Source organism: Hyla sarda, chromosome 8 (genome assembly GCF_029499605.1).
Source record: "Hyla sarda isolate aHylSar1 chromosome 8, aHylSar1.hap1, whole genome shotgun sequence".
Taxonomy (NCBI): Eukaryota; Metazoa; Chordata; class Amphibia; order Anura; family Hylidae; genus Hyla; species Hyla sarda.
Genome location: NC_079196.1, coordinates 116399560 through 116412711, shown reverse-complemented (window position 1 = coordinate 116412711; position 13152 = coordinate 116399560). Strand labels below are relative to the sequence as shown.

Here is a 13152-nt window from a genome sequence, read left to right as displayed (position 1 = left end):
GACCATTGCACTCTGATGGAGCATTTAGCAATGCAATCCATAGCCTGGCTTTTGCCTGAACCCCCATCACTCCTCCTCTTGCATATAAGACAATATTTCAGATCTGCATATGAAAACAACACGCCTACCTTTGTTGCACATAGCTGCCTGCCTGTCTCTAGTTACCCCACTGGCTGTAGCTGCGTCCCTTCCGACATGGAATAACACCAACTGTAACGATAAACTGAAAATTAACAGTATAAACCTGCATCATTTTGGACTCTGGTATTTGCTGAATCCGGGTGACCTGACAATCGATGGTGGTGCCGCTGGTGATTCTGGCCTTCTTGGAATCTGTTGGGCCTATGTGTTAGCTCACACATCACTTGGGTATCCATGGTAACTACCACAACATGGTCATCTGCAGTTTACATCTAGCCTGTGGCATTGAATGGCATTTTAAAAGTGCTAAGGGTCCTGGTGCAATAATCCTCCCATGAGGATCAGCCTCAACGGCTTTGTAGATTGCACTCATGTCAGCAACTCCATATACATTTTTTTTTCTTCATGCTTCTTTCTTCATCCTTTTTTCTTTCTGTCATTCAGACTTTCATTCATTCGATCTCTCTCACTCACTTGCTTTAACTCATTTGTTCTCACTCACTCACTCACTCACTCAATCACTCACTCACTCATTCACTCTCACTCACTCTCACTCTCTCACTCACTCGCTCACTAAGTCAGTCTCTCTCTCTCTCTCTCTCTTTTTCTTTTTATATATATTTTTTTCCGTCTTCTTCTTCTTCTTCTTCTTCAGACCCTGTCATAGCACTAATGCCTTTCCAATACCACCAGCAGATGGAGACACTCCATTGCAACATTGGTTGTGAGCAGCAGTTTCTAAAAACAAATGCCTCATGGCGGATTTCCCATCCATCAATGGATGGTAAATTTTGTTTTTATCATTCACTGACCACAGATACCAATGCATGGTCAAGCAACAGCAATGACACACCCTTGTGTATAGGCATGAGACCCTCACGTCATTTAACAGGATTCAGCACCACCCACAAGACAGCTACCTGTCATGTCATGTCAAACCTGCACAGGTGTGCTAGATTATTATTATTTAGTTTTATTTTATTTTTTTACACCAATCAGTGTGCAAACATGGTCATTAAAACGCTAAATGAATAGACGTTCATAAACCAGTCAGTGCAACTCATCATTTTGGTCTCCAATTCTCAAACTCAAATTCTCACCCACGGAGGATTAAATGAGAATCTTTCTTGTTTAACACTGGAATGGGGTGGTGCACTGTTCACTACCCGAATATACTGCCACATCGGGTCAATGCATAGGGCGACAGAAGCAAGCTTCCAAATCAGCTCCCTTTCTCAAAAATCCATTTAATTTATGGTCCCCAGATAGGGAACGTATGTATCAGTATGTGCTCACAAGTCACCCAAGTGCAAGTATTCACACAAAAAAAAATGTGCCTCAGGATGCGATCTGTCGCAAGATCCTTTCTTTTTTTACACTTGATCTAAGCCAAAAGGCCTAGAGGGGATAACCAGGAAAGGGGTGGACCCAACCATGTCCCCTTCATGAGCACTCACATTACTCATAGGAATGGAAGGAAGGCTGGCAGCCAACCAGCCTCCCATACACTCTCTGGGTGGGTGGCAGTCAGCCACCCATACATACATACAGCACAGGCTAAACCCACATCATCACTTAAAAAAAGGACAGGCGACCATTGCACTCTGATGGAGCATTTAGCAATGCAATCCATAGCCTGGCTTTTGCCTGAACCCCCATCACTCCTCCTCTTGCATATAAGACAATATTTCAGATCTGCATATGAAAACAACACGCCTACCTTTGTTGCACATAGCTGCCTGCCTGTCTCTAGTTACCCCACTGGCTGTAGCTGCGTCCCTTCCGACATGGAATAACACCAACTGTAACGATAAACTGAAAATTAACAGTATAAACCTGCATCATTTTGGACTCTGGTATTTGCTGAATCCGGGTGACCTGACAATCGATGGTGGTGCCGCTGGTGATTCTGGCCTTCTTGGAATCTGTTGGGCCTATGTGTTAGCTCACACATCACTTGGGTATCCATGGTAACTACCACAACATGGTCATCTGCAGTTTACATCTAGCCTGTGGCATTGAATGGCATTTTAAAAGTGCTAAGGGTCCTGGTGCAATAATCCTCCCATGAGGATCAGCCTCAACGGCTTTGTAGATTGCACTCATGTCAGCAACTCCATATACATTTTTTTTTCTTCATGCTTCTTTCTTCATCCTTTTTTCTTTCTGTCATTCAGACTTTCATTCATTCGATCTCTCTCACTCACTTGCTTTAACTCATTTGTTCTCACTCACTCACTCACTCACTCAATCACTCACTCACTCATTCACTCTCACTCACTCTCACTCTCTCACTCACTCGCTCACTAAGTCAGTCTCTCTCTCTCTCTCTCTCTTTTTCTTTTTATATATATTTTTTTCCGTCTTCTTCTTCTTCTTCTTCTTCAGACCCTGTCATAGCACTAATGCCTTTCCAATACCACCAGCAGATGGAGACACTCCATTGCAACATTGGTTGTGAGCAGCAGTTTCTAAAAACAAATGCCTCATGGCGGATTTCCCATCCATCAATGGATGGTAAATTTTGTTTTTATCATTCACTGACCACAGATACCAATGCATGGTCAAGCAACAGCAATGACACACCCTTGTGTATAGGCATGAGACCCTCACGTCATTTAACAGGATTCAGCACCACCCACAAGACAGCTACCTGTCATGTCATGTCAAACCTGCACAGGTGTGCTAGATTATTATTATTTAGTTTTATTTTATTTTTTTACACCAATCAGTGTGCAAACATGGTCATTAAAACGCTAAATGAATAGACGTTCATAAACCAGTCAGTGCAACTCATCATTTTGGTCTCCAATTCTCAAACTCAAATTCTCACCCACGGAGGATTAAATGAGAATCTTTCTTGTTTAACACTGGAATGGGGTGGTGCACTGTTCACTACCCGAATATACTGCCACATCGGGTCAATGCATAGGGCGACAGAAGCAAGCTTCCAAATCAGCTCCCTTTCTCAAAAATCCATTTAATTTATGGTCCCCAGATAGGGAACGTATGTATCAGTATGTGCTCACAAGTCACCCAAGTGCAAGTATTCACACAAAAAAAAACGTGCCTCAGGATGCGATCTGTCGCAAGATCCTTTCTTTTTTTACACTTGATCTAAGCCAAAAGGCCTAGAGGGGATAACCGGGAAAGGGGTGGACCCAACCATGTCCCCTTCATGAGCACTCACATTACTCATAGGAATGGAAGGAAGGCTGGCAGCCAACCAGCCTCCCATACACTCTCTGGGTGGGTGGCAGTCAGCCACCCATACATACATACAGCACAGGCTAAACCCACATCATCACTTAAAAAAAGGACAGGCGACCATTGCACTCTGATGGAGCATTTAGCAATGCAATCCATAGCCTGGCTTTTGCCTGAACCCCCATCACTCCTCCTCTTGCATATAAGACAATATTTCAGATCTGCATATGAAAACAACACGCCTACCTTTGTTGCACATAGCTGCCTGCCTGTCTCTAGTTACCCCACTGGCTGTAGCTGCGACCCTTCCGACATGGAATAACACCAACTGTAACGATAAACTGAAAATTAACAGTATAAACCTGCATCATTTTGGACTCTGGTATTTGCTGAATCCGGGTGACCTGACAATCGATGGTGGTGCCGCTGGTGATTCTGGCCTTCTTGGAATCTGTTGGGCCTATGTGTTAGCTCACACATCACTTGGGTATCCATGGTAACTACCACAACATGGTCATCTGCAGTTTACATCTAGCCCGTGGCATTGAATGGCATTTTAAAAGTGCTAAGGGTCCTGGTGCAATAATCCTCCCATGAGGATCAGCCTCAACGGCTTTGTAGATTGCACTCATGTCAGCAACTCCATATACATTTTTTTTTCTTCATGCTTCTTTCTTCATCCTTTTTTCTTTCTGTCATTCAGACTTTCATTCATTCGATCTCTCTCACTCACTTGCTTTAACTCATTTGTTCTCACTCACTCACTCACTCACTCAATCACTCACTCACTCATTCACTCTCACTCACTCTCACTCTCTCACTCACTCGCTCACTAAGTCAGTCTCTCTCTCTCTCTTTTTCTTTTTATATATATTTTTTTCCGTCTTCTTCTTCTTCTTCTTCTTCTTCTTCTTCTTCAGACCCTGTCATAGCACTAATGCCTTTCCAATACCACCAGCAGATGGAGACACTCCATTGCAACATTGGTTGTGAGCAGCAGTTTCTAAAAACAAATGCCTCATGGCGGATTTCCCATCCATCAATGGATGGTAAATTTTGTTTTTATCATTCACTGACCACAGATACCAATGCATGGTCAAGCAACAGCAATGACACACCCTTGTGTATAGGCATGAGACCCTCACGTCATTTAACAGGATTCAGCACCACCCACAAGACAGCTACCTGTCATGTCATGTCAAACCTGCACAGGTGTGCTAGATTATTATTATTTAGTTTTATTTTATTTTTTTACACCAATCAGTGTGCAAACATGGTCATTAAAACGCTAAATGAATAGACGTTCATAAACCAGTCAGTGCAACTCATCATTTTGGTCTCCAATTCTCAAACTCAAATTCTCACCCACGGAGGATTAAATGAGAATCTTTCTTGTTTAACACTGGAATGGGGTGGTGCACTGTTCACTACCCGAATATACTGCCACATCGGGTCAATGCATAGGGCGACAGAAGCAAGCTTCCAAATCAGCTCCCTTTCTCAAAAATCCATTTAATTTATGGTCCCCAGATAGGGAACGTATGTATCAGTATGTGCTCACAAGTCACCCAAGTGCAAGTATTCACACAAAAAAAAAACGTGCCTCAGGATGCGATCTGTCGCAAGATCCTTTCTTTTTTTACACTTGATCTAAGCCAAAAGGCCTAGAGGGGATAACCGGGAAAGGGGTGGACCCAACCATGTCCCCTTCATGAGCACTCACATTACTCATAGGAATGGAAGGACGGCTGGCAGCCAACCAGCCTCCCATACACTCTCTGGGTGGGTGGCAGTCAGCCACCCATACATACATACAGCACAGGCTAAACCCACATCATCACTTAAAAAAAGGACAGGCGACCATTGCACTCTGATGGAGCATTTAGCAATGCAATTCATAGCCTGGCTTTTGCCTGAACCCCCATCACTCCTCCTCTTGCATATAAGACAATATTTCAGATCTGCATATGAAAACAACACGCCTACCTTTGTTGCACATAGCTGCCTGCCTGTCTCTAGTTACCCCACTGGCTGTAGCTGCGTCCCTTCCGACATGGAATAACACCAACTGTAACGATAAACTGAAAATTAACAGTATAAACCTGCATCATTTTGGACTCTGGTATTTGCTGAATCCGGGTGACCTGACAATCGATGGTGGTGCCGCTGGTGATTCTGGCCTTCTTGGAATCTGTTGGGCCTATGTGTTAGCTCACACATCACTTGGGTATCCATGGTAACTACCACAACATGGTCATCTGCAGTTTACATCTAGCCCGTGGCATTGAATGGCATTTTAAAAGTGCTAAGGGTCCTGGTGCAATAATCCTTCCATGAGGATCAGCCTCAACGGCTTTGTAGATTGCACTCATGTCAGCAACTCCATATACATTTTTTTTTCTTCATGCTTCTTTCTTCATCCTTTTTTCTTTCTGTCATTCAGACTTTCATTCATTCGATCTCTCTCACTCACTTGCTTTAACTCATTTGTTCTCACTCACTCACTCACTCAATCACTCACTCACTCATTCACTCTCACTCACTCTCACTCTCTCACTCACTCGCTCACTAAGTCAGTCTCTCTCTCTCTCTCTCTCTTTTTCTTATTATATATATTTTTTTCCGTCTTCTTCTTCTTCTTCTTCTTCTTCTTCAGACCCTGTCATAGCACTAATGCCTTTCCAATACCACCAGCAGATGGAGACACTCCATTGCAACATTGGTTGTGAGCAGCAGTTTCTAAAAACAAATGCCTCATGGCGGATTTCCCATCCATCAATGGATGGTAAATTTTGTTTTTATCATTCACTGACCACAGATACCAATGCATGGTCAAGCAACAGCAATGACACCCTTGTGTATAGGCATGAGACCCTCACGTCATTTAACAGGATTCAGCACCACCCACAAGACAGCTACCTGTCATGTCATGTCAAACCTGCACAGGTGTGCTAGATTATTATTATTTAGTTTTATTTTTTTTTTTTACACCAATCAGTGTGCAAACATGGTCATTAAAACGCTAAATGAATAGACGTTCATAAACCAGTCAGTGCAACTCATCATTTTGGTCTCCAATTCTCAAACTCAAATTCTCACCCACGGAGGATTAAATGAGAATCTTTCTTGTTTAACACTGGAATGGGGTGGTGCACTGTTCACTACCCGAATATACTGCCACATCGGGTCAATGCATAGGGCGACAGAAGCAAGCTTCCAAATCAGCTCCCTTTCTCAAAAATCCATTTAATTTATGGTCCCCAGATAGGGAACGTATGTATCAGTATGTGCTCACAAGTCACCCAAGTGCAAGTATTCACACAAAAAAAAACGTGCCTCAGGATGCGATCTGTCGCAAGATCCTTTCTTTTTTTACACTTGATCTAAGCCAAAAGGCCTAGAGGGGATAACCGGGAAAGGGGTGGACCCAACCATGTCCCCTTCATGAGCACTCACATTACTCATAGGAATGGAAGGAAGGCTGGCAGCCAACCAGCCTCCCATACACTCTCTGGGTGGGTGGCAGTCAGCCACCCATACATACATACAGCACAGGCTAAACCCACATCATCACTTAAAAAAAGGACAGGCGACCATTGCACTCTGATGGAGCATTTAGCAATGCAATCCATAGCCTGGCTTTTGCCTGAACCCCCATCACTCCTCCTCTTGCATATAAGACAATATTTCAGATCTGCATATGAAAACAACACGCCTACCTTTGTTGCACATAGCTGCCTGCCTGTCTCTAGTTACCCCACTGGCTGTAGCTGCGTCCCTTCCGACATGGAATAACACCAACTGTAACGATAAACTGAAAATTAACAGTATAAACCTGCATCATTTTGGACTCTGGTATTTGCTGAATCCGGGTGACCTGACAATCGATGGTGGTGCCGCTGGTGATTCTGGCCTTCTTGGAATCTGTTGGGCCTATGTGTTAGCTCACACATCACTTGGGTATCCATGGTAACTACCACAACATGGTCATCTGCAGTTTACATCTAGCCCGTGGTATTGAATGGCATTTTAAAAGTGCTAAGGGTCCTGGTGCAATAATCCTCCCATGAGGATCAGCCTCAACGGCTTTGTAGATTGCACTCATGTCAGCAACTCCATATACATTTTTTTTCTTCATGCTTCTTTCTTCATCCTTTTTTCTTTCTGTCATTCAGACTTTCATTCATTCGATCTCTCTCACTCACTTGCTTTAACTCATTTGTTCTCACTCACTCACTCACTCACTCAATCACTCACTCACTCATTCACTCTCACTCACTCTCACTCTCTCACTCACTCGCTCACTAAGTCAGTCTCTCTCTCTCTCTCTCTCTTTTTCTTTTTATATATATTTTTTTCCGTCTTCTTCTTCTTCTTCTTCAGACCCTGTCATAGCACTAATGCCTTTCCAATACCACCAGCAGATGGAGACACTCCATTGCAACATTGGTTGTGAGCAGCAGTTTCTAAAAACAAATGCCTCATGGCGGATTTCCCATCCATCAATGGATGGTAAATTTTGTTTTTATCATTCACTGACCACAGATACCAATGCATGGTCAAGCAACAGCAATGACACACCCTTGTGTATAGGCATGAGACCCTCACGTCATTTAACAGGATTCAGCACCACCCACAAGACAGCTACCTGTCATGTCATGTCAAACCTGCACAGGTGTGCTAGATTATTATTATTTAGTTTTATTTTATTTTTTTACACCAATCAGTGTGCAAACATGGTCATTAAAACGCTAAATGAATAGACGTTCATAAACCAGTCAGTGCAACTCATCATTTTGGTCTCCAATTCTCAAACTCAAATTCTCACCCACGGAGGATTAAATGAGAATCTTTCTTGTTTAACACTGGAATGGGGTGGTGCACTGTTCACTACCCGAATATACTGCCACATCGGGTCAATGCATAGGGCGACAGAAGCAAGCTTCCAAATCAGCTCCCTTTCTCAAAAATCCATTTAATTTATGGTCTCCCCAGATAGGGAACGTATGTATCAGTATGTGCTCACAAGTCACCCAAGTGCAAGTATTCACACAAAAAAAAACGTGCCTCAGGATGCGATCTGTCGCAAGATCCTTTCTTTTTTTACACTTGATCTAAGCCAAAAGGCCTAGAGGGGATAACCGGGAAAGGGGTGGACCCAACCATGTCCCCTTCATGAGCACTCACATTACTCATAGGAATGGAAGGAAGGCTGGCAGCCAACCAGCCTCCCATACACTCTCTGGGTGGGTGGCAGTCAGCCACCCATACATACATACAGCACAGGCTAAACCCACATCATCACTTAAAAAAAGGACAGGCGACCATTGCACTCTGATGGAGCATTTAGCAATGCAATCCATAGCCTGGCTTTTGCCTGAACCCCCATCACTCCTCCTCTTGCATATAAGACAATATTTCAGATCTGCATATGAAAACAACACGCCTACCTTTGTTGCACATAGCTGCCTGCCTGTCTCTAGTTACCCCACTGGCTGTAGCTGCGTCCCTTCCGACATGGAATAACACCAACTGTAACGATAAACTGAAAATTAACAGTATAAACCTGCATCATTTTGGACTCTGGTATTTGCTGAATCCGGGTGACCTGACAATCGATGGTGGTGCCGCTGGTGATTCTGGCCTTCTTGGAATCTGTTGGGCCTATGTGTTAGCTCACACATCACTTGGGTATCCATGGTAACTACCACAACATGGTCATCTGCAGTTTACATCTAGCCCGTGGCATTGAATGGCATTTTAAAAGTGCTAAGGGTCCTGGTGCAATAATCCTCCCATGAGGATCAGCCTCAACGGCTTTGTAGATTGCACTCATGTCAGCAACTCCATATACATTTTTTTTTCTTCATGCTTCTTTCTTCATCCTTTTTTCTTTCTGTCATTCAGACTTTCATTCATTCGATCTCTCTCACTCACTTGCTTTAACTCATTTGTTCTCACTCACTCACTCACTCACTCAATCACTCACTCACTCATTCACTCTCACTCACTCTCACTCTCTCACTCACTCGCTCACTAAGTCAGTCTCTCTCTCTCTCTCTTTTTCTTTTTATATATATTTTTTTCCGTCTTCTTCTTCTTCTTCTTCTTCTTCTTCTTCAGACCCTGTCATAGCACTAATGCCTTTCCAATACCACCAGCAGATGGAGACACTCCATTGCAACATTGGTTGTGAGCAGCAGTTTCTAAAAACAAATGCCTCATGGCGGATTTCCCATCCATCAATGGATGGTAAATTTTGTTTTTATCATTCACTGACCACAGATACCAATGCATGGTCAAGCAACAGCAATGACACACCCTTGTGTATAGGCATGAGACCCTCACGTCATTTAACAGGATTCAGCACCACCCACAAGACAGCTACCTGTCATGTCATGTCAAACCTGCACAGGTGTGCTAGATTATTATTATTTAGTTTTATTTTATTTTTTTACACCAATCAGTGTGCAAACATGGTCATTAAAACGCTAAATGAATAGACGTTCATAAACCAGTCAGTGCAACTCATCATTTTGGTCTCCAATTCTCAAACTCAAATTCTCACCCACGGAGGATTAAATGAGAATCTTTCTTGTTTAACACTGGAATGGGGTGGTGCACTGTTCACTACCCGAATATACTGCCACATCGGGTCAATGCATAGGGCGACAGAAGCAAGCTTCCAAATCAGCTCCCTTTCTCAAAAATCCATTTAATTTATGGTCCCCAGATAGGGAACGTATGTATCAGTATGTGCTCACAAGTCACCCAAGTGCAAGTATTCACACAAAAAAAAAACGTGCCTCAGGATGCGATCTGTCGCAAGATCCTTTCTTTTTTTACACTTGATCTAAGCCAAAAGGCCTAGAGGGGATAACCGGGAAAGGGGTGGACCCAACCATGTCCCCTTCATGAGCACTCACATTACTCATAGGAATGGAAGGACGGCTGGCAGCCAACCAGCCTCCCATACACTCTCTGGGTGGGTGGCAGTCAGCCACCCATACATACATACAGCACAGGCTAAACCCACATCATCACTTAAAAAAAGGACAGGCGACCATTGCACTCTGATGGAGCATTTAGCAATGCAATTCATAGCCTGGCTTTTGCCTGAACCCCCATCACTCCTCCTCTTGCATATAAGACAATATTTCAGATCTGCATATGAAAACAACACGCCTACCTTTGTTGCACATAGCTGCCTGCCTGTCTCTAGTTACCCCACTGGCTGTAGCTGCGTCCCTTCCGACATGGAATAACACCAACTGTAACGATAAACTGAAAATTAACAGTATAAACCTGCATCATTTTGGACTCTGGTATTTGCTGAATCCGGGTGACCTGACAATCGATGGTGGTGCCGCTGGTGATTCTGGCCTTCTTGGAATCTGTTGGGCCTATGTGTTAGCTCACACATCACTTGGGTATCCATGGTAACTACCACAACATGGTCATCTGCAGTTTACATCTAGCCCGTGGCATTGAATGGCATTTTAAAAGTGCTAAGGGTCCTGGTGCAATAATCCTTCCATGAGGATCAGCCTCAACGGCTTTGTAGATTGCACTCATGTCAGCAACTCCATATACATTTTTTTTTCTTCATGCTTCTTTCTTCATCCTTTTTTCTTTCTGTCATTCAGACTTTCATTCATTCGATCTCTCTCACTCACTTGCTTTAACTCATTTGTTCTCACTCACTCACTCACTCAATCACTCACTCACTCATTCACTCTCACTCACTCTCACTCTCTCACTCACTCGCTCACTAAGTCAGTCTCTCTCTCTCTCTCTCTCTTTTTCTTATTATATATATTTTTTTCCGTCTTCTTCTTCTTCTTCTTCTTCTTCTTCAGACCCTGTCATAGCACTAATGCCTTTCCAATACCACCAGCAGATGGAGACACTCCATTGCAACATTGGTTGTGAGCAGCAGTTTCTAAAAACAAATGCCTCATGGCGGATTTCCCATCCATCAATGGATGGTAAATTTTGTTTTTATCATTCACTGACCACAGATACCAATGCATGGTCAAGCAACAGCAATGACACCCTTGTGTATAGGCATGAGACCCTCACGTCATTTAACAGGATTCAGCACCACCCACAAGACAGCTACCTGTCATGTCATGTCAAACCTGCACAGGTGTGCTAGATTATTATTATTTAGTTTTATTTTTTTTTTTTACACCAATCAGTGTGCAAACATGGTCATTAAAACGCTAAATGAATAGACGTTCATAAACCAGTCAGTGCAACTCATCATTTTGGTCTCCAATTCTCAAACTCAAATTCTCACCCACGGAGGATTAAATGAGAATCTTTCTTGTTTAACACTGGAATGGGGTGGTGCACTGTTCACTACCCGAATATACTGCCACATCGGGTCAATGCATAGGGCGACAGAAGCAAGCTTCCAAATCAGCTCCCTTTCTCAAAAATCCATTTAATTTATGGTCCCCAGATAGGGAACGTATGTATCAGTATGTGCTCACAAGTCACCCAAGTGCAAGTATTCACACAAAAAAAAACGTGCCTCAGGATGCGATCTGTCGCAAGATCCTTTCTTTTTTTACACTTGATCTAAGCCAAAAGGCCTAGAGGGGATAACCGGGAAAGGGGTGGACCCAACCATGTCCCCTTCATGAGCACTCACATTACTCATAGGAATGGAAGGAAGGCTGGCAGCCAACCAGCCTCCCATACACTCTCTGGGTGGGTGGCAGTCAGCCACCCATACATACATACAGCACAGGCTAAACCCACATCATCACTTAAAAAAAGGACAGGCGACCATTGCACTCTGATGGAGCATTTAGCAATGCAATCCATAGCCTGGCTTTTGCCTGAACCCCCATCACTCCTCCTCTTGCATATAAGACAATATTTCAGATCTGCATATGAAAACAACACGCCTACCTTTGTTGCACATAGCTGCCTGCCTGTCTCTAGTTACCCCACTGGCTGTAGCTGCGTCCCTTCCGACATGGAATAACACCAACTGTAACGATAAACTGAAAATTAACAGTATAAACCTGCATCATTTTGGACTCTGGTATTTGCTGAATCCGGGTGACCTGACAATCGATGGTGGTGCCGCTGGTGATTCTGGCCTTCTTGGAATCTGTTGGGCCTATGTGTTAGCTCACACATCACTTGGGTATCCATGGTAACTACCACAACATGGTCATCTGCAGTTTACATCTAGCCCGTGGTATTGAATGGCATTTTAAAAGTGCTAAGGGTCCTGGTGCAATAATCCTCCCATGAGGATCAGCCTCAACGGCTTTGTAGATTGCACTCATGTCAGCAACTCCATATACATTTTTTTTCTTCATGCTTCTTTCTTCATCCTTTTTTCTTTCTGTCATTCAGACTTTCATTCATTCGATCTCTCTCACTCACTTGCTTTAACTCATTTGTTCTCACTCACTCACTCACTCACTCAATCACTCACTCACTCATTCACTCTCACTCACTCTCACTCTCTCACTCACTCGCTCACTAAGTCAGTCTCTCTCTCTCTCTCTCTCTTTTTCTTTTTATATATATTTTTTTCCGTCTTCTTCTTCTTCTTCTTCTTCTTCAGACCCTGTCATAGCACTAATGCCTTTCCAATACCACCAGCAGATGGAGACACTCCATTGCAACATTGGTTGTGAGCAGCAGTTTCTAAAAACAAATGCCTCATGGCGGATTTCCCATCCATCAATGGATGGTAAATTTTGTTTTTATCATTCACTGACCACAGATACCAATGCATGGTCAAGCAACAGCAATGACACACCCTTGTGTATAGGC

At 43.4% G+C, this 13152-nt stretch overlaps 7 pseudogenes; all 7 read right to left on the bottom strand.

Annotated features, from left to right (window-relative positions):
* Nucleotides 1-1286: 1286 nt before the first annotated feature.
* Nucleotides 1287-1550, bottom strand: LOC130288822 (U2 spliceosomal RNA; annotated as a pseudogene).
* Nucleotides 1551-3019: 1469 nt separating this feature from the next.
* Nucleotides 3020-3283, bottom strand: LOC130288948 (U2 spliceosomal RNA; annotated as a pseudogene).
* Nucleotides 3284-4758: 1475 nt separating this feature from the next.
* LOC130289117 (U2 spliceosomal RNA) lies at nt 4759-5023 on the bottom strand (annotated as a pseudogene).
* Nucleotides 5024-6492: 1469 nt separating this feature from the next.
* Nucleotides 6493-6756, bottom strand: LOC130288947 (U2 spliceosomal RNA; annotated as a pseudogene).
* Nucleotides 6757-8221: 1465 nt separating this feature from the next.
* On the bottom strand, nt 8222-8487 carry LOC130289571 (U2 spliceosomal RNA; annotated as a pseudogene).
* Nucleotides 8488-9961: 1474 nt separating this feature from the next.
* On the bottom strand, nt 9962-10226 carry LOC130289116 (U2 spliceosomal RNA; annotated as a pseudogene).
* A 1469-nt stretch (nt 10227-11695) lies between these two features.
* On the bottom strand, nt 11696-11959 carry LOC130288946 (U2 spliceosomal RNA; annotated as a pseudogene).
* Nucleotides 11960-13152: the final 1193 nt, after the last annotated feature.